This window comes from Mustela nivalis, assembly GCF_964662115.1.
Source record: "Mustela nivalis genome assembly, chromosome: 7".
Lineage (NCBI taxonomy): Eukaryota > Metazoa > Chordata > Mammalia > Carnivora > Mustelidae > Mustela > Mustela nivalis.
This window is the reverse complement of record NC_139026.1, coordinates 133,685,999-133,708,666: the sequence shown is the minus strand read 5'-3', so window position 1 is coordinate 133,708,666 and position 22,668 is coordinate 133,685,999.

The following is a 22,668-nucleotide window of genomic DNA, read 5'->3' as shown; positions in this document are numbered from 1 at the left end:
GGGGCTTCATATACGGTGTCTTTGACTTTGAACATCAAATCACAGAGAAGGAAAGCAAGGCCAACAGCAACGCTGCGTGTCCTCAGAGACTTTCCCCTTTAACAACAACTTTTTCTTGCTCCTCCCCATAACTTCATATTAAATTTTAAATTTATTAATTTTTTATTTTCAAGATGTGTTCTTAAAAATGATGGTCATTGTAGGGAACTGAGACATTATACCAAAATAAAAATAAGTCACCTATATTCACGTTAACCAGATGTAACTGTGGTTGAAATGCTGTCATTCCTTCAAGTCATGAACGACTATAAATCAGTTTAATTTTGTATCGACTACTTCAATTTTATTTTTAAACAGTATAACCTACAAGAAATTTTCCATGTTGTTGCCTATTTGTCAAAAAAAAAACTTAAAAATATTTATAATGTTCTAGGATATAGCTATATCCTCATAATTTCCCTAATGTTTGACATTAAAATTTGCACAAGGGAAGATTACATTGCCGGAACTGCTACACCAAAAAAGTATGATGGTACTAACACAGTATTTACATGTATCTGACTGAAAGAAGACCAAAGAGAATTTGGAAGATTTTTGTTCATGGTTGTTATTTTGAAACAACCAAGTTGCTTACATGATGCCTCCTGAAAACTTTAGTGTGTATTTCCTGGGAGCAAAGGTATTCTGCTACATAATAATAATATTATCATCAAATCCAGGAAATTAACACTGCTACACAGCTACTGTCTAATCTTCAGTCCCCATTCCAGTTTCAACAATTGTTCCCAAAATGTCCTTTATATAAAATGATCCAATCCAGATCACATTGTATCCAGTGGCCATGTCATCATTTTAGCCTCCTTAAATGTAGAGCAGTCCCTCAGGATTTCCTTGGCTTTCATGACCTTGGTGCTCTTGAAGATTACAGATCAGTTATTTTGTAGAATGTCCTTAATGAGTTTGATGTTTCCTCGGGATTAGATTCCTGTTCTGCAACTTTGTCAGGGATACCACGGAGGTGATGTTATGCTCTTCTTACATTCTATCAGGATTTGTCCCATTGTCGGTGACAAATTATATATATATATTTAAATTATTTATTTATTTTAGAGAAAGGAGGCAGGTAAAGGAAGAGAGAGAATCTCAAACAGACTCCCCACTGAGTGCAGACCCCAACACACGTCTTAATCCCATGGCCCTGAGATCATGATCCCAACTGAAATCAAGAGTCAGATAGATGCCCAAGGGACAGAGCTTCCCAGGCACCCTAGTGATGTTCACTCTAAACACTTGTTTAACATTATGTCTATCAAGATTTTTTACTATAAAGTTACTCTTTCTGTCTCTGTCATTAATAAGTATTTTGAGGGGAACGAGTTTCAACTCAAATTTTCAATTGATTCATTATTAATTTAAGTCAGTATGGGCTCATGGATTCCTGTTTTGTTCAGTGGATTGTAATCTATAACTACCATTTATTTTGATGCACAAATCACTCCAGATTTGGCCAGTTGAGATGTCCTATGACGTTCTGAATTATCTCCAATATTCTTTGAGCACTTTCTTACTTTGAGCAAAATTAGATGTTTTAGGCCCATTTTATACTTTCCCACCCCAGCCCTGGAATCAACCTTTTCTTCCTAAGACTCCTTGTTTCTTTTACTGGAATTTAAAAACCATGGTCTGGATACCACACTTGTTCATTACTGCTATGGTATTTTTGTTCCCAGGTCCTCTAGGTAAACAGAACTAGGGAAGATATAGAGAGAATACATACACTTTTACATCAATATTTATTTCTATGATTATATTGAGTTTTTATATATTTTTATATATTTATGCAATCTATCATTAATTTTAAATTTGCAATGTCTTCCATTATTTTTATATTATTTTATGTCATTATTTTATGTCATTAAAGTCCATGCTCGTCAAGCTTTGTTTCTTTGTTTACATCTTCTAGTTTTCTGATGGGTTCCCTTATTATGTTTAGCTTCTCACCTCGAATTAATTTGGAGTATGTTATAAGATAAAACTCTTTCTGGTTTACAGTTTCAAGGCATCAGTCAATCCCCAGTATAATTTATAGAGTAATATACCCCTCCTTCATTTATAATATTCTCTTTTCAATATTTTGTCATATATATTAGAGTTTCAAGGATATTCATTCTGTCTGTTGGTTCTTTTGCCTCAGACATTCAATTTTCATTATCGTAGCATTATATTGTATTTTAATATCTGGTAGGATAACTTCTCTTCACCAGAAATCTTGCATGCCAAGGGACTAATATTGTGTTGCTCCCAGAACATTTGGCAGCGCTGTCAAATGACTGAGGAAGCGACTTGGAGTCTGGGGACTTTGTGTTCTTCCCAAATTGTGTTACACATGTAGCCGTTTCCTTTGTCTGCCCTGAATTCTGGAGCAAATTGGAGGTGCCGCTTAGAATATTCTGGCAGAATTCAGGCGTACTGGGGACTCCCTCCTAACTGGATAGTTGGCCAGAGCATCTGCAGGGATTTGAATAACCAGCACAGTAGGGGAAGGCAGATTTGGGTCCGCTCATACAAAGAGAAAAACTAAGTTCACTCAGTTGTAATATTATTCAACAACTTTCTAGTCCTCTCTTTTGTTTGCCCTTATTAGCTATCACTGGAGCCTAACAGGTTGCACTTTAGAGTAAACCAGAGGAAGGACTACAGATAGCATAGGAGTTAAGACCTAACAATTACAATGAAAATGATGTGTTATAAGCATAATTTTTTAAAAAAGGAAGTAATGCATTAAAAACAGATCTTCAGGCAGCAGCTCTTTCTGCCCATGGGTCCTCTCCCTGTGCTTTAATAAAACCACCTTTTTGCACCAAGAATTCTTTCTTCGGGGATACCTGTTTGGCTCAGACAGTTAAGCATCTGCTTTTGGCTCAGGTCATGATCTCAGGTCATGAGCTTCAGGCTTCCCTGCTCAGTAGGGAGTTTGCTTCTCTCTCTCCCTCTGCCTCTCTCCCTCTCCCTGCTTATACTCTGTCTCTCTCCCTCTTTCAAATAAACAAATAAAATCTTTAAAAACAAACAAACAAACCAGATCCTCATTTTTATGTTATAAAATGCAGGCAATTCATTTTATCACATCCTACTCTGATTATCACTGTGCCTTGTTAATTTCTCCTAGTGATTAAGACAAGCCTGTTTCTTTGGAGGGGCGGGGTTATTTAGTAGGAGGTACAATGGGCAGCAGAGAGACAGCAAGGTAAGCCTTTGCATTTACTTTTATTGGTATTCTACAGGGAAGGCTGCCAGTGTGTCCTTAATTTCTTGCTCCACTGATTTACAAATGGTAACTGTATAGCTGGGAATCAACACAGTGACAGACTTTTTAAAAAGCCCCTCATTTCTTAAATGGCTAGCCGGCAAGTGTCCAGAAAGCATTGTTATCTGAAACAGCAGAGTGACAATGGAAACATTGATGTTGGCAGATAACAAGTCACAAAGCTACATGAGAATACTAGGCCATTGGTGCTTCAATGTTTCATATTGTTTTCAGATGTACAACTTTTTTTTTATGATTGAGTTCTGCAGTGGTAAGTTTAGGTGGAAGTACTGAGTGACTTCTAGATAAAATTTTGTGAAGTATGACAAATAAAAGCCTTAAAGAGAAACAGTGGCATCAATATTTCAGTTTGAAATAGGTCTTCATATTGCCTTCATATTCATAATATGCTACTAAGTCTATTTTCTCTTTTCTGCATCTAAAAAATAATTGTGCTGATAGAGTACTTTGGGCTTATAAAATGTTTTCATATACATTAGCTCTTTTTTTTTTTTTAAAGATTTTTATTTATTTATTTGACAGACAGAGATCACCAGTAGGCAGAGAGATAGGCAGAGAGAAAGCGGGGAAGCAGGCTCTTCGCGAAGCAGAGAGCCCGATGCGGGGCTGGATCCCAGGACACTGGGACCATGACCTGAACCGAAGGCAGAGGCTTTAACCCATCGAGCCACCCAGGCACCCTGCTCTTTTTTTTTTTTTTTTTTTTAAGGCAAACATTTATTGAGGCCTTGCTCAGCATTGGACATGATGAGAGAGCACAGAAGCATTCTCATTGACTCCTCACAAAGGCAACATGGGGCAACCTTCAGATTAGCTCTATTAAATAAGTGAGGGAACAGAGAGATTAAAGAGGTCAGGTAAATTCCCATGGTTCTGTTCCATTTCTAGCAAGTGCTAAGAGGCGGTTCTTCTTTCTGAATTTTGCTAACCTGCCCCGACTTCCCATAGACTTCAGAGGCTACTTTGGAAGTTTCTTGTTAAGCCAATTTTTCCAGTATTAGTCATCCTCTGATGTCTCCTTTGGTACCCTAACATCTTCCCCAATCTGCAAAGTTTTCATGGGAGCAGCCACAAGGAGGAGTTTAGTATAAACCTGTGGATGGAGCACCTGCCACCTTGACCACTCGGAAGGATCAGGTATGAGAGATGAGATGAAATTCAGAATATCAGGGTCTGATAAAATGTATTTAAAATACTCGGGACTCAGAGATGCAGACTAATATCTGTTCCCCTCTAGCACTGGAATATAAAGCTATACATTTTGTCTTTGCAAGATAAAACAGGGAACTTCATTCTCTCCCACTTACATCAGGGCTTGAAGGAAGAAAAAATCCCTTTGTTCCCTCTCCCCTGATCAGTGGTTGTGATTAAAGCCCAATCTGAGTTTAAATCTTGGATCCAGACTTCATAAGGTGGATTTAGGGAAGTAACTCACTCTCTCTGGGCCTCAGTGTTCTTGGTGTTTCTTCATGGTGTTAGGGGGACTAACTCAGCTTCCAGACACAGCAGAGGCTCAAAGTGGTGTTAGTTTTTTTTCTTCTTAACTATTATTTTTACTTAAAAAGAGGCTATGGCTTTCTTAGGGGATCCTTACAAAGTTTCAGGTACCTCCTGCTACCTGCTTTGCTTGCCTGCCCCTCGTGAGCCCCATCCCCTCCACTTCCAACGGGGCTGCTGTAGACTTGGGTAGGGTTGAAAATCATGCCTTAGAGAGCCCGAAGCCCCGTCATCATGTCCAGTTTGGTTGTGTACCAAGTGTTTCTCTTGGGCTCCTGACGACATCTCTTTCCCTGCCTTCTGGCACTTGATCTTATCTCTAGGTGCCAGTGGACAATTCTTGGATTGTCTCAAACTCACGCTGAACTCAACACATCATAGAACCATCTCAACACATTCTCCCCCACAAAACTACTCTTCTTCGTTTCCTCCCTCCCTTCTCTCCCACCTCCAACATCATTTTTCCTTATTTGCTTTTGCTTAAATATAAGTTATCAAAAACAGTGTCTCACTGTTGTTGATGGCAACCATCAACCTTTGTTTTCAACTACTCATAAAGTCAAGACTTCTGTACAGGTCTTATTCACTATTGGTTGAATGTTTCCTCCCTGTTAGACAGTCAGCCCCATGAAGTCTGGGTCATGTCTGGTTCCTCATGACAGTATCTCTAGGACCTATCACAACCTCTGATAATGGTTGGCACACAACAACTGGCAACTGACTGTTGAACTACTCTCCATGCCACTTGTAGGGTCCCCCCCCCCCAATCTCATCCCATCATTTCTAACGACACCTCCCCAAGTGAAATTATCAAAGCCTCTCACTTGAGTTTGAATTCCGGTTCTGCAACTTATTAGCTGTATAGACTTCGGGATTTTTTTTGTTTTTTTTTAGTTCTAATATGGAAATGATAAGATGTTCCCATAGGGTTGGAGGATTAAATGAAATAATATATCTGAAGGGCTTTGAAAGTATCTGGCATATAGTAAATTCTCCATGCAGGTTGTCTAGAGGGAAATGTGAAATGAGGGGCATAAAAGACAGATTTCTCCCTAATTTTCAATATGTATAAGATTACCTTCTCTGGCACTCCATTTTCTTCAAATATCCTTTAAATCTAATATCTGAATTTCATTCCCTCAGGACCTTACTCTTCCATTTGAAACTAACAGTTAACCTGATAAACCAATATATGCTAAAGGCTGGTCTCTAAGGGGCATAAAGTGTTATCTCTCTGGTAATATGTTTTAACTTAACAGATCCTCTAAAGAAAAAAAAAATGAAAATGACTTTAAATAGGAGACATTTAAGCACATGGCAGGCAGCCCGGTGTTTCTGGCCTGCCAATAACCCCACCCAGTGTCTTCTCTTCTCTTCCCATAGCTCTGCCTCTTGCCTCCCTCCCTTGTGCTCAGCTTCGTAAAAAGTTTCAAAGATAAACCTCTACAGGGGAGCAAATGAATCGGAGAGTGCTTGTCTGATACTTTGAGACTCTCAATGGGTCCTTTCGGAGGCAGTTTGACTTGAACCCTCAATGTTCTGTCTCGCTGCTCTCCCAGTACTATTGTCCTTCTAGAAATAAAGCCTACATTTATTTCTCTTTCTATCTTGTACCATTGCCCCAAATCCTAGATACTCTGCCGGGTTCCTGCTATGCTCTGATAGATTTCCCTCAATGCTAATTCTCTCTGCTTGCCTGATTCTAAATGCCATTGCTTTGGAATTACATCTGCTCCTTTCTGCTTGTGTGTGTAGAATTCCCTCCCCTGACACCATGTCAACTATACAGAATACTTCATGCTTCATGTCTGGTCCTCTTGGTTCTGGATGCCAAACACTTTTTACTCAACTGACTTATCTTTTGGAAACTGTTTTGTCGTTGTTGTTCTTCTTTTTCTTTTCCTTTCCTTTTTTTTTTTTTTTTTGAGAGAGTGAGAGTGGGGGAGGAACTGAGAGAGAGTCTCAAGCAGACTCCTCCTCTATGTGGAGCCCCACATGAGGCTTGATCTCACAATCATGAGATCATGACCTGAGCCAAAATCAAGAGTTGGATACTCAACTGATAGAGCCACCCAGGTGCCCCTGGAAACTCCAGTCAATCTTCACCCAATGGATTTAACTGAATCTTTCTTAGCTATGACCCTAAGGTAAGAGATGCAGTGCAGGCTGGCCTTTTTGCTACTAATCTAATCATTTTATGGACAGTTACTTCCCCTTTATGAAAGCTAACATCTTCAACTCCTTGAGTTAGGCATATCTAGAGAGACATGTAAAAAAAAAATTTGGAATAGTAAACAAAACAAAATACAAATAAAAACAAGAACACAACCATGAAAACTTCACACTGAATTATAATTAACCTTGATTCCCATACTATATGTATTCTTATATTAATGTATTATATACTTAATGTAATCGCAAAAGTTGTTGCTGCTTTTCAGCAATGAAATAGTTGCACTCATGACAAGATTTGTAAGTCCTAGTCACATGGCCTCCATCTTTAGGTCTGTTGCAAAATAATCTGTAAAGTTCTCAAAATGGTAACTTAAATTTTACTTAATGTGGAAGACAAATAGGCAATAGCGCATTTATCATGAGATGGGACAGATTTATGTAATTATAACTTCAAAGTGATACATAATTATAATTTCCAAAAGCTTTGGAGTGATTGGGATCTGCTTTTGGAAGCAAAGCCTCTGTGACAACAGAAGATTAATGGCATATAGGTCGTCTTCTCACATTTGGATGTTATCTGGAATTCTTCAGGCGACCCACACAATATTATAAATTGTGATTAAAATCTTAGGGCACAGAACCCACATCATTGGCAAATGTGCAAATATTTAATGAGATTTCTATAAGAAAAGTATTTTGTTCTCCAAGGAAGTTATTAACAAAGGGAGAATATCTCTTTTTAGTGTCCTATAGCATGACCTTAAAGGTGAAAAGGATAGTCACCCGGCTCCTGCTTCCTCCACAGTGTAGAAAGTGACACTAGGTTTGCCCTCCCTTGAAAACAACTGGAAACCCTGACAAAGGGTTTTGAGACATCGGTTGACAGACAGCACATGGTTGGGATACCTGAGACAAAGTAAACAAGTCATGTGAGCCTTTAATTGCCTGAAATTTCTGTCAGGAAGTACCTCAGAACTCTGTCATAAAGAAGGAATGTGAGCCAACTATGACTCCCGGAGTTGTCCTAGCAGAGGCTGTTGGGTTCATGGAGCCTTTTGGGTTCATCGAGCCTCTTGCAGCTAGTTTTCCAGAAAGAACACTGGAGAGGAGGGAGCTACACAGAAATATGAATCTTTGGGGTGAAATGTCATGAGTCAGAGCGAGGAACTACGAGTTATAAACTGAAGATTTCCAAACAGTTGAGTCCTGACTAGCCAGTGACAAAGCTCCTTGAATGGCCAGGGTACATTAAGCCATATCAGCGGTGCTAACCCAGCCCTGGAGTAAAGCTATTCTAGACCTCTCCCAACATCATTTCTTTACTACGTGTCCAGTCACAAAGTGTCTAGTCAAAATCCTGCTTAAAAAATTTTTTTATTAAATATTCAGCATTCCTTACAGCTGGATTTGTTTACGTGTTAGGTCTAGGTAGCTGTAGTTTAAGTGAAAACCACTGTGAGTCGTTCCTGAGAAAGTTCTTTAAAGAAGCCAGCTCATCTGGCTTATGTCCCTTTCACTCTTGCTCATTCCCTCCTTGCCCAATGGAACCCAAAAGTAATACGGAGCATCACAAAAAGGGATGTAGAGTAGCCATCTTGAAACATCAAGGAATCGGCTTGAGAATTAAGATGCTCACTGAGATTGGCTAAGAGGAAATCTGGAGTGACCCTATTTTCTCATGAAGGTATTGTTGCACTACTATTCTGGTCCTCAACTGCCTACAGAGGTTCCTACTTAAGAAAATGGTTGAGAAAAATAAAATCCACAAATTTGAAAACTCCTGCTTAAACTAGTTTTCTGGTTTTTTGTTTGTTTGTTTTTAACATTCAAATATGTCCTAAGTTCTTTTTGGAGACTTTTTGTAGCTACTCTCAGATGCTTATTCCTTTAGATAAAATCTACATTAAAAAATTCTGAAGAAGTCATCTTATTTGGATTTTGATTGGAATCTCCTTCATATAGATTACTGTGGGCAGTTTAACTTAGGCTGTGACCCAGACTGCCTGGCTTTGTTTAAACAGGAGTATGCCAGTTAGTAGCTGTATAACCACAGGGTATCAGCTTTTCACTAGAAAAATGGGGAATATTATAGCACCAAATTCTTAGGGTTGCTGTGAGTTGAAATGTCTAAAACATTTAGAATATAATTAGGCACAGAGAAAGTGCTTGCTTGTTAACTATTCTTGTTTTCTTATTTTATATTTTAATTTATTTTTTAATTTATATATATATATATATATATTTAAGATCTTTTAAATTTATTTGACAGAAATCACAAGTAGGCAGAGTGCAGGCAGAGAGGAGGAAGCAGGCTCCCCGCTGAGCAGAGAGCCCGATGCAGGGCACAATCCCAGGGATTGATGACCCTGGGATCATGACCTGAGCCGAAGGCAGAGGCTTAACCCACTGAGCCACCCAGGTGCCACTATTTTAATTTATTTTTTAAAGATTTATTTAATTTAGGGAGAGAGAGAGAGAGAGAAAGAGAGCATGTGAGAAGGGGTAGGGACAGAGGAAGAGGGGGAGAGAGGAGAGAGAATCCTTAAGCAGATTCCCTGCTGAGTGCGGAGCCCAGTGAGGGCTTGATCCCAGGACCCCGAGATCGTGACCTGAGTCAAAATCAAGAGTCAGATACTTAGCTGACCAAGCCATCCAGGTTCTCCTAGCTATTACTATTTTAAATAGATGTGTTTGGAAAGTATTGGTTCTGAGATATTGAATCTTATTACCTGGAAACAACTACACTTGTTATTATATTCAAATTTCCTTTTGCAAGAGTCTAGAGTTCTAAACATTTTATTAAACATTTAGCATTAAACATTAAACATTTTCTTTTTTAGACAATTTCTAATTTCAGTGCAAATGATTATATTTCAGTGAACACATATTTGTTCTTCTCATCCACAAATCAAATCCTTCTTGGATATAAAAAGGTAACAGTGTATGCTAAATTGAATAATTCTCTTATCCCATTTCAAAAAAACTCAAGATGCAATTGTAATTTGAGGAAAAAGAGAACATTATAAAATAATCAATAATCAATGTTTTAGTTTTGTTAGAGATATTTGTAGCAATCTCAGTGATTTACATTTTACAATGAGTTTCTTACATAGCACAAAGTATTATTTTCTAGAAAGAAATGTAATGAACAAAGAAGAGTGAGTTCCATTAAAACTGGTTCCACTGGCTGCTTTCATTTCCAATAAACATACACAATTCCAAACTGAAACATACATGTGTACCAAGGAAAAATACTATTAATAAACAGTGTATCCAAATGTCAGAGCCATGCAGAATTTGTAGTTTTGGAAACACACTCCAAAATCCAAATGTCATAAATACTCAAGTGACCTTTGTGTTCCAAACAGAGACCAAATGGCCAAATCTGGCTTGGGTTACCATGGAGACACATTTTGATGGAAGGAGCTCTGATGAGGTTGAGCAGCATGGATGATTACGGGTAGCATTGTAACAAACAGTAATATGTGTCAGCGTGGCACCCTCTGCAAAAGATTAAGGATGTATGTACTTGATAGAGAGTATTGTTTAAGAAAATATCATGTCAGCTAATGTCTACAAGTGAGAAGCAAGCCAAAAATATTTTTAATGTTCTCTTTGGAGCTCTTAATACACAAATGTCAGGTATGAGAAAGACCATTTTAAGGATAAGTTAACCACAAGAATAATTTATTTTGTTGTGCTTCTCAACAAATACTGTTCTATGTTCTAGGGAACACTACGTGATCAAATTCAAAAAAAGGTATCATAGAACTGTCACCCCAAGCACAGTACAAAGATAAACTTTCTCTTATTGGTGGAAACAAGCTACAAATTCAGATCAATTCAATTTCCTTCACAGATGGTGTCCCTACTATGTGGAAAGCACTTTTATGTATAATGGAAATACAAAAATAAGAGACCCTGTACTTGGTGTGAAGGAGGAACAAGTTCACAGACAATAAATTATGCTGTATCTTATAACTTAGTCATAACAAAGATCCAAATTAAGTACCATAAGGATGAAATGTATAAGGATATTAACACTGGGACATGGGCATCAGGGAAGTTTTCAAGGAACAGAATGTCCTCAAGTTGAGCAAAGAAATGTCTAGCAAGAGTCTCACTAGAATAGTCAAGGCTTCAAGGGAGAAAAGCAAAAGATAAATACCCATAGGGTTATTCAGTGAATGCGTACACAGGGTATCACAGGGGACACAGTCAGAGAGAAATGAGAATGGACAAAATGGCACACTAAGTGCCTATGCCTTCCCTCAGTTGCAAAAATTATCTATGTAAATATTATAATAAAAAGAAAAAAAATTCCATAAATAGTAGGCGAAGATAAGATTCCAACTAATGCACCAGAAATTTTGAGGAAACTTTGATGTATATCTATCAGGATCAGGTCTCTAGAGAAATATAAGTGGGGGGAATATCAGCTCATCAAATACGCTGTCTGGATGGGATAAGTCAGAACAGCTCCAACCCTAGAGGCAAAAAGCCCAAGGAACAGAAGGGGACCTTATGGTAGTTCTCAGGGTAATTCCTGGAGAATTGTGTCTTGAGCTGTAAGATAATGTGATCTTCCCCCTTCTACAAAACCAGGGACAACAGAGCTTTTTGTCCACAGAGGAAAGCAGCAGGGTGGGTGCTGAGCTCCAGAGATAGCAATGAATGAGAGTGACAGGAAGACTTCGCTTTCAGAAAACAAGCTACACAGGTTGGAGGGAGGTGAAAGTGTTTAAGTGTCCTTGCCTTTACATGAAGAGAACAAGAATATCTTAAATTTCAAAAATAAAATGGATGTTAGAAAAATAGATATGTAAGAAAGGAAAGGCTTTAGGATGAACAATTTCCCCACAAAATAGGAATTTATAGAACAAAAAAATCATCCATTAATCTAACAAAAGACAAAAGGAAACAAAAAGAACAAAAAAAAAAGAAAGAAAAATAACCTGTAAGTACAGAAAAACAATAAAATGATATTAATAAGTCCAGGAATATCACTAATAACAGTATTATGAATTAATTGGTTAAGTTTTCCTAATAAAACATAGAGGGGTTCAGTATATAATCTGAGTTCAATTATAGGTTGTTTCCAGGAAGCACAACTGTAACTATGACAGAACAGGTATAAATTTAAAAATATATATATTAGATAAGCAAATAAAGAGTAGTAACAGCACCACTTAAGATAGAATTCAATGTAAGATGTATTATATGGGAGAAAAATTGATTCTTTAATGGGAGAGAAATCAGTCAAGAATATGTCTACTATACATATGTAATTAACAATACATCCTTAAGTTAAATGAAGCAAAAAAATAATAGCGATAAAAACTTGATATATTTACAACTATTGTGGGAAACTCAATACATTTCATGAACTAATGAATCAAAAAGAAAAGAATTAAGTAAGGATGTAGAGAATTTAAATAGCACAATTAACAAGTTTGATCCTTTAGATTTAAATAGACCTTTGACACAATACATAATAGATTTTTAAACCCACAGAGAATGTTAAAAAAGTAGATTAAATTAAACCATAAACAAACTTGCAATAAAATCTTAAAAACACAGATTCTAGGGGTGCTTGGGTGGCTTAGTAGGTTAAGCGTTCACCTCCTTTTTAAAACAAAGTTTAAAATACTTTATTTATTTATTAGGGAGAGAGCATGGGGGGGGGGGTATGGTGAGGGGCAGAGGGAAAAACAGACTCCCCACTGAGCACGAAGCCTAATGTGAGGCTTGATCCCAGGACCCTGGGATCATGACCTGAGCCAAAGGCAGAGCTTAACCACTGAGCCACCCAGGCGCCCCAAGTGTTCAACTCTTGATTTCATCTCAGGTCAGGATCTCAGGGTCTTGGGATCAAGCCCCATGTCAGGCTCCATAGGGGAGCTGGCCAGAGATACTCTCACTCCCTTTCCCTCTGCCCCTCCACCACCCTACTTGCACTCAGTCTATCTTAAAAAAAAAAAAAAAAAAAGCACGTATTCTACAAACCCGTCATTGATAAAAATGAAGTGTTATTAATAACAAAAAAAATAACTTTTAGGCTCAAGAGGAAAACAAAATAAAAATTATAAACTAGAAACAAAGACATGAATAAAGATGAGGACACTATAAAACAACTTTGAGATAGGTATCAAATAGCAGAATTCAATGAGACAGAGGACAAATTATCAGTATAGTTAATTTAAAAATGGATAATATTTTGGGAAGCGTAATAAAATAATCATGTCTCGTATATCTGATCAAGAATAAAAATATAGTAAATATTTAGTTCATTGTAATTTTAGTAGAATGACCCCAAGAGCTCTTAACATACAAAAATATGGAAAATTTCTCAGCTAGTGAGTACAGATACTAGAATCAAAGATTCATTTAGAGAGAAGAAAGGAAAAAAAATGATAGTTTAATTAAACTCTGTGGTCCTTCACCATCATATATAAAATAATAGCAAATAAAACCAACTGTATAGTAAAAGAATCACACCAAGTAGGGTTTATATCAGAAATGAAAAATGCTGTTGACTTAATGTAACCCCTATGGAAATTCCAGCAGTTTTTTTTTTTTCCTTTGAAAAATTGACAATCTTTACATCTATATAAAAATACCGAGATTGGCCAAAAAATAAAAATCCAAAAAACACACAACAAAACAAAACTTTTAAGAAGAAGAATAAAACTGGAGAGCTTTCACTTTCCTGGTTTTGAAATTTACTGTAGAGCTACAGCTAAAAACAAAGCATGGAACTGGCGATGGGAAAAGACATAGAACTACAAAATGATGCAGCAGACCCAAGAAAGAATTCCTTATATTCTAGGCAATTGATTTTAAGAAAGGTGTCAAGGCAATTTACTGGGGGAAAGGATAGTCTGTTTAATGAACAGTTCTAGGAGTACTGGATATCCACATGCAAAAACATGAACTTAGACCCTTATCTCACGCCTCACACTCGTTAACACAAAGCTATCTCTAAGTGGATCACAGCCTTAAATGTAAGACCTAAAACAGTATAACCTTTAGAAATACAAGGATGGGTTGATTAAAAAAAAAAAAAAGCTACATCAATAAATTAAAAGAAGAAGTGATCATCCCAAGATTAAAAAAAAAAAAAATCATTGGTTAGATTTCAACACTCATTCTGAATTTCAGTAAATAAATAAAATCTTTAAAAAGGCAGGGATTGGGGGAGGGGTAGCCTGGGTGGTTCAGTCATTAAGCATCTGTCTTCAGCTGAGGTCATGGTCCCAGGGTCCTGGGATCAGGCCCTACGTGGGGCTCCCTGTTCAGCTGGAAGACTGCTTCTCCCTCTGCCACTCCCTCTGCTTGTGTTCCCTCTCTTGCTGTCTCTCTCTCTCTGTCAGATAAATAAATAAAATTGTAAAAAAGGAAAGGAAGGAAGGAAGGAAGAGTTTCAGTGAGCTAGGAATAGGAAGAAGCTTCCTAACCTTGAAATAGAGAAATCTGTCTGCAACCCATAACTACTTTCTGTCATTATTAAGGTGAAACATTACAAGAATTTATCCAAAAGGCAGGAAAAATTCCAACATGCCTTTCATCACCTTTACTAACCAACATTTTACTGAAGTCCGTAGTCCACTACAAGATGACAAAAAAAAAAAAAAATGCGAAGTACGAAAGGGAGAGAGAAATCTGTCATTATTTGCACATTTTTTGATTTGTCTATCTATAAAATGCAAGTAAATAAAAATAATTACATGGGATATTATTCAGCCATAAAAAAGGAGTGAAATCTTGCCATTGGCAACAACATGGATAGATCTACAAGGTATAATGCTGAGTGAAATAAGTAAGTAAGAGAAAGACAAATACCATATAATTTCACTCATACATGGCCTTTAAGAAACAAAGCAAATGAGCAAAGGAAAAAAGAAAGAGACAAACCAAAAAACAGACTCTTAACTATAGAGAATGAACTGATGGTTACCAGAAGGGGGGTGGGGGATGGGGGGATGGGTGAAGTAGGTGATGGAGATTAAAGAATGTACTTATGATGAAAAATAAAATAATAAAAAAACTCAACAAACTATACCACTTTAGCTTTAAAATAAAAATAATAAAAATTATAATGTGTCATAAAAACAGCTTAGTCAGATAGCCAGACAGGATATCAACATTAAAAATCTGTCACTAGGGGCGCCTGGGTGGCTCAGTGGGTTAAGCCTCTGCCTTTGGCTCAGGTCATGATCTCAGGGTCCTGAGATCGAGTCCCGCATCGGGCTCTCTGCTCAGCAGGGAGCCTGCTTTCTCCTTTCTCTCTTTAAAAAAAAATCTGTCACTAAAAATATATTAGTAATACCAACTTTGGAAATGCAATGGAATGTCTCATTCACAATATCAGGAAGTAACAAACTATCTAATAAGCTGAACAAGTCTTCTTTAACCTACCTACCTTCCTTCCTTCCCTTCTTCCTTCCTTTTCTCCTTCTCTCCCTCCTTCCCACCATATACTCATTCATTCACTGATTTGAGTACCTACTATGTACCAGAAATTACCCTTCCACACCTAGGTACCTACCCAATAGAAAGCAAATACACATACACCAAAAGGCATGTTCAAGATATATTAAAGTAGCCTTGATCATAACCCAAAAATGAAACAAACATTGATTATAGAAAGCACCAATGAATCGTGATACATTAAAAGGATAGAATTTAGACAGCAGTGAGAATGTACTCACCACTGCTATACGCAGGAACAGAGATGAATATCTTAAGCATGATATTGAGCAAAAAAGTCAAACACAAAGGCATGTCTACTTTCAGAATTCCATTTCATAGTTAAGCAAAACTAACTGATACGATCAGAATTCAGGAGAGTGGTTTGCTTCTGGTTGAGGAAGTTTCCAGGGCATAGAGTGAGGAAGGTGTCTGCTGGTGTCTTTCTTTTCTTTCTTTCTTTCTTTTTAAAAATTTATTTATTTATTTTAGAGAGAGAGAGAGAGAGAAATCATAAGCAGGATGGGGAGAGGGAGAGAGAGAATCCCAAGTAGACTTCACGCTGAGTGCACCCTGACACCGGGTTTGATCGCACAATCCTGAGTCACAACCTGGGCCGAAACCAAGAGTCAGATTCTTAAAAACTGAGCCACCCCTGTTGGTGTTTATTTCTTGATTGAGGTGGCAGTTACACAGTTACACAGTTTCACTCATACTTTGTGAAAATTCATTGAGCTGTGTATTTATGGTGTGGACATTTCACTCTTTCTTTGATTGTGGTAAAATGACATAAAATTTACCATCTTGGGGCACCTGGGTGGCTCAGTGGGTTAAGCCTCTGCCTTCAGCTCAGGTCATGATCTCAGGGTCCTGGGATCAAGACTTGCATCGGGCTCTCTGCTCAGCTTTCTGCTCCACACCCCTGTCTCTGCCTGCCTACTTGTGATCCCACTCTCTCTGTTAGATAAATAAATAAAATCTTTTTAAAAATTGCCATCTTAATTATTTTTAAGTGTGCGATTCTGTGGTATTAAATACACTCACATTGTTGTGCAACCATCATCATCCCATCCAAATTCCATAACTCTTTTTGTCTTGTCAAGGTGAAATTCTTTGGGGGTACCTGGGTGGCTCAGTGGGTTAAAGCCTCTGCCTTCGGCTCAGGTCATGATCCCAGGGTCCTGGGATTGAGCCCCGCATCAGGCTCTCTGCTCAGCGGGGAGCCTGCTTCCATTCCTCTCTCTCTGCCTACCTCTCTGCCTACTTGTGATCTCTGTCTGTCAAATAAATAAATAAAATCTTTTTTAAAAAAGTGAAATTCTTTTATTGTTATTATTGTTGTTTTTTATTAACATATAATGTATTATTTGCCCCAGGGGACCAGGTCTGTGAATCATCAGTCTTAAACATTTCACAGCACTCACCATAGCACATACCCTCCCCAATGTCCATAACCCAACGACCCTCTCCCTACCCCCCTCCCACCAGCAACCCTCAGTTTGTTTTGTGAGATTAAGAGTCTCTTATGGTCTGTATCCCTTCTTGGTCCCGTTTCATTTTTTCCCTCCCTTCCCCCCCAATGACCCTCTGCCCTGCCTCTCAAATTCCTCATATGGGAGAAATCATATGATAACTGTCTTTTTCTGATTGACTTATTTTGCTCAGTATTATACCTTCTAGTTTAATCCACATTTTTGCAAATGGAAAGATTTCAGTTTTTTGATGGCTGCATAGTGTTCCACTGTGTATATATACCACATCTCATCCATTCATCTGTTGGTGGGCACCTAGGTTCTTTCTGTAGTTTGGTTATTGTGGACATTGCTGCTATAAACACCCAGGTGCACGTGCCCCTTCAGATCACTACATTTGTATCATTAGGGTAAATATCCAGTAGTGTGATTGCTGAGTCATAGGGTAGCTCTATTTTCAACTTTTGGAAGAACCTCCATATTGTTTTCCAGAGTGGCTGCACGAACTTGCATTCCCACCAACAGCGTAAGATGGTTCCCCTTTCTCTGCATCCTTGCCAACACCTGTCATTTCCTGACTGGTTAATTTTAGCCATTCTGACTGGTATGAGGTGATATCTTATTGTGGTTTTGATTTGTAGTTCCCTGATGCCAAGTGATATTGAGCACTTTTTCATGTGTCTGTTGGCCATTTGGATGTCTTCTTTGCAGAAATGTCTGTTCATGTCTTCTGCCCATTTCTTGATTGGATTATTTGTTCTTAGGGTGTTGAGTTTGATAAATTCTTTGTAGATTTTGGATACTAACCTTTTACCTGATATGTCATTTACAAGTATCTCCTTCCATTCTGTCAGTTGTCTTTTGGTTTTGTTGACTGTTGCCTTTGCTGTGCAAAAGCTTTTGATCTTGGTGAAGTCCCAATAGTTCATTTTTGCACTTGCTTCCTTGCCTTTAGTGGTGTTTCTAGGAAGAAGTTGTAGTAATTGTGGTGGAAGAGGTTGCTGCCTGTGTTCTTCTCAAGGATTTTGATGGATTCCTGTCTCACAATGAGGTCTTTTATTCATTTTGAGTCTATTTTTGTGTGTGGTGTAAGGAAATGGTCCAGTTTCATTCTTCTGCATGTGGCTGTTCAATTTTCCTAATACTATTTGTTGAAGAGACTATCTTTTTTCCATTTAACATTCTTTCCTTCTTTGTCAAAGATTAGTTGACCATAGAGTTGAGGGTCCATTTCTGGGCTCTCTATTCTGTTCCATTGATCTATGTGTCTGTACCATTTTGTACCAGTACCATATTGTCTGATGATAAAAGCTTTGTAACAGAGCTTAAAGTCTGGAATTGTGATGCTGCCAACTTTGGTTTTCTTTTTCAACATTCCACTAGTTTCTTGGGGTCTTTTCTGGTTCCATATAAATTTTAGGATTATTTGTTCCATTTCTTTGAAAAAAATTGGTGGTATTATGATAGGGATTGCATTAAATGTGTAGATTGCTCTAGGTAGCATAGACTTTTTCACAATATTTGTTCTTCCAATCCATGAGCATGGAATGTTTTTCCATTTCTTTGTGTCTTCCTCAATTTCTTTTATGAGTACTTCATAGTTACCGGAGTATGATTCTTTGCCTCTTTGGTTAAGTTTATTCCTAGTATCTTATGGTTTTGGTTGCAACTGTAAATGGGATTGACTCCTTAATTTCTCTTTCTTCTGTCTTGCTGTTGGTTTATAGAAAGGCAACTGATTTCTGTGCATTGATTTTATATCCTGGCACTTTACTGAATTCCTGTATGATTTCTAGCAGTTTTGAAATGGCATTTTTTGGGTTTTCTACCTAAAGTATTATATCATCTGCAAAGAGAGAGAGTTTGACTTCTTTGCTGATTCAGATGCCTTTTATTTCATTTTGTTGTCTGATTGCTGAGGCAATCAGATAGTACTATGCAATAATAGTACTATGTTGAATAGTAGTGGTTATAGTGGACATCCCTGCCATGTTCCTGACCTTAGGGGAAAAGCTCTCAGTTTTTCCCCATTGAGAATTTGCTGTGGGTTTTTCATAGATGGCTTTTATGATATTGTGGTATGTACCCTCTATCCCTACACTGTGAAGAGTTTAGATCAAGAAAAGATGTTGTACTTTGCCAAATGCTTTTTCAGCATCTATTGAGAGTATCATATGGTGCTTGTTCTTTCCTTTATTAATATATTGTATCACGTTGATTGATTTGTGGATGTTGAACCAGTTTTGCAGCCCAGGAATAAACCCCACTTGGTCATGGTGGCTAATCCTTTTAATATACTTGTTGGATCCTATCAGCTACCTTTTTGGTGTGAATTTTTTGCATCCATGTTCATCAGGGTTATTGGTCTGTAATTTCCTTTTTGATGAGGTCTTTGGTTTGGGGATTAAGGTAATGCTGGCCTCATAAAATGAGTTTGGAAGTTTTCCTTCCATTTCTATTTTTTGGAACAGTTTCAGGAGAATAGGTATTAATTCTTCTTTAAAAGTTTGGTAGAATTCCCCTGGGAAGATGTATGGCCCTGGGCTCTTGTTTGTTGGGAGATTTTTGATGACTGCTTCAATCTCCTTACTGGTTATGGGTCTGTTCAGGTTTTCTATTTCTTCCTGGTTCAGTTTTGGTAGTTCATATGTCTCTAGGAATGCATTCATTTCTTCCAGATTGTCAAATTTGCTGGCTTGTAGTTGCTCATAATATGTTCTTATAATTGTTTGTATTTCTTTGGTGTTGGTTGTGATCTCTCCTCTTTAATTCATGATTTTATTAATTTGGGTCCTTTCTCTTTTCTTTTTGATTAAGTCTGCCCAGGGGTTTATCAATCTTATTAGTTCTTTCAAAGAATGAGCTCCTAGTTTCATTGATTTGTTCTTCTGTTCTTTTGGTTTCTATTTCATTGATTTCTGCTCTGATCTTTATTATTTCTCTTTTCCTGCTGGGTTTAGGTTTTCCTTGCTGTTCTTTCTCCAGCTGTTTTAAGTGAAGGGTTATGTTGTGTACTTGAGACCTTTCTTATTTCTTGAGAAAATTTTGTATTGCTATATACTTTCCTCTCAGGACCACCTTCGCTGTGTGCCAAAGATTTTGGATAGTTGTTTTCATTTTCATTTGTTTCCACGAATTTTTTTTATTCTTTAATTTCCTGGTTGACCATTCATTCTTTAGTAGGATGCTCTTTAGCCTCCATGTATTTGAGTTCTTTCCAACTTTCCTCTTGTGGTTGAGTTCTAGTTTCAAAGCATTATGGTCTGAAAATATGCAGGGAATGATCCTAATTTTTTGGTACTGGCCCAAGATGTAATCTATTCTGGAGAATGTTCCATGTGCACTAGAGAAGAATGTATATTCTGTTGCTTTGGGATGGAATATGCTAAATATACTTGTGATGTCCATCTGGTCCAGTGTATCATTTAAAGCCTTTATTTCCATGTTGGTGTTTTGCTTAGATTATCTGTCCATTTCAGTGAGGGGTGGTGTTAAAATCCCCTATGATTACTGTATTATTGTCAATGTGTTACTTTGATTTTGTTATTAATTGGTTTATATAATTGGCTGCTCCCACGTTAGGGGCATAGATATTTAAAATTATTAGATCTTCTTGTTAGACAGAGCCTTTAAGTAGGATATAATGTCCTTCCTCATCTTTAATTATAGCCTTTGGCTTAAAATCTAATTTGCCTAATATAAGGATTGCCAACCCAGCTTTCTTTTGATGCCCATTAGCATGGTAAATTGTATTCCACCCCCTCACTTTAAATCTGGAGGTGTCTTTGGGGCTAAAATGAGTTTCTTGCAGATCATATATCAATAAGTCTTTTTTTTTTTTTTTTAATCCATTCTGATACCCTGTGTCTTTTGATTGGGGCATTTAGCCCATTTACATTCAGAGTAACTATTGAAAGATATGAATTTAGTGCCATTGTATTGCCTATAAAACTTATATATACAAAAATAAGGGTAAAAATGAAGGGATGGAATATGAGTATAAAGATGAAAATTTAAAAAGATTACAAAAAGGAATTGGTAAGAAGTTGGTTGAAAAATGAAAAAAAAAATAAGGAAAGAATGTGACCAGGCTGGAGAATAGAACAAAGCCATGTGCTAGATGTAGGGTATATTTTGATCTGTTAGAAGAAACTGTATCCCAAAATTTTAAAGAAAGAAAAACCTGTACGTATACAAAAATAATGAGGTTAAATACAATGAAGAGATAGAATATAACTATAACAATGAAAATTTAAAAAGATTTCTATTTATTATTATTATTATTATTATTATTTTTTTTTACAGATTTTATTTATTTGACAGAGTGAGACATAGCAAGAGAGGGAACAAGCAGGGAGAGTTGGAGAGGGAGAAGCAGGCTTCCCAATGAACAAAGAGCCCAATGTGGGGCTCATTCCCAGGATCATGACCTGAGCTGAAGGCAGATGCTATTAGACTGAGACACCCAGGCCCCCTAAAAAAGATTTTTAAAAACGTATTGATAAGATAAAATAGTTTAAAAACATTAAAATAGGAAAGAGGAAAAAAAATTTATAAATAGATTAAGAAAAAAATAAAATTAAAAAAATTTAACTTTGAAAGACTAAAGAACTATGGGGGAAAGAGCCATGAATTCTATGTGCTGTATTCCCATAACTCTGAAGTTTTGCCATTCTTACTGATCAGTGAACTTGGTTTTGGCTGAATGTTCTTGCTGATCTTCTGGGGCAGAGGCCGGTTGCTGTGATTCTCAAATGTCTTTGCCCAAGGTGGAATTGCACTACCCTTGCCAGGGGCCTGGCTAAGTAATCTGTGAAGTTTTGGTCTTGGGAAGTTTTGTTCCCTGAACGCTTTCTGTAGAGCTCTGGAGGATGGGAATGAATATGGTGGCCTCCCAATCTCCAGACCCAGAGGAACCAAGAGCTTGGGGCTCTACCCCTCAGTGCGCCCTCAGAGAAAAGCAGTCAATCCTTTGGAGAAAAGCAGTCGATCTCTCCCATCTCCTTAGTCTCCAACCACCCTCCAAACTCACCCGGCCTGTGACTGAGCATTTCTATCTCTGGCGCATAGCCCTGTTTGGAGTCTCCAAACCCAGCAGGTTCCTACAATGTGGTCCTGCACCACTCCTCCCTGGGGAGAAGGTGAGTCTCCCTGGATCTGCCACTTGTGGGGTCTCTGCTCGAAGAACAGTGGTCAGACTGTGCCTCGGATCATGGTTTAAGGTAATGCTGACCTGAAAGCCCCTCCCCAACTCTGTCTCTGCAGCCAGCTTCCTCGCTCCCATACCTGGGAGCTCTGCTGCATGCAGACACCCCCTGGTCTTCCCGTCACCCCGTGGGACCTGAGACCACACTCTCCTGGCGAGGTCTCCACCCCCCTGCTTAACCTCTCGAACTACATCCCTCAGTGGAGCAAACTTCTAAAAGTTCTGATTTTGTGCTCTGGTGCTCTATCATTTGCCAGGAGCTGACCCCTCCCCCAAGGTCTCTCTTCCCTCCTATCCCCTCAGATTCACTTCTCCACACATCCTAGTTTCCAGAAAGTGGTCACTTTTTTGTTCCTAGAATTGCAGCTCTTCTTCTCTTCATTCTCCTTTTGAGTGTTTAGGTGTTCAGAATGGTTTGATAACTGTCTCACTGAACACCTGGGACCCAATGATATGAAGTCTTCTCCTCCTCCGCCATCTTGCTCCTCCTCCTTCAGAGTGAAATTCTATACCCATTAAAC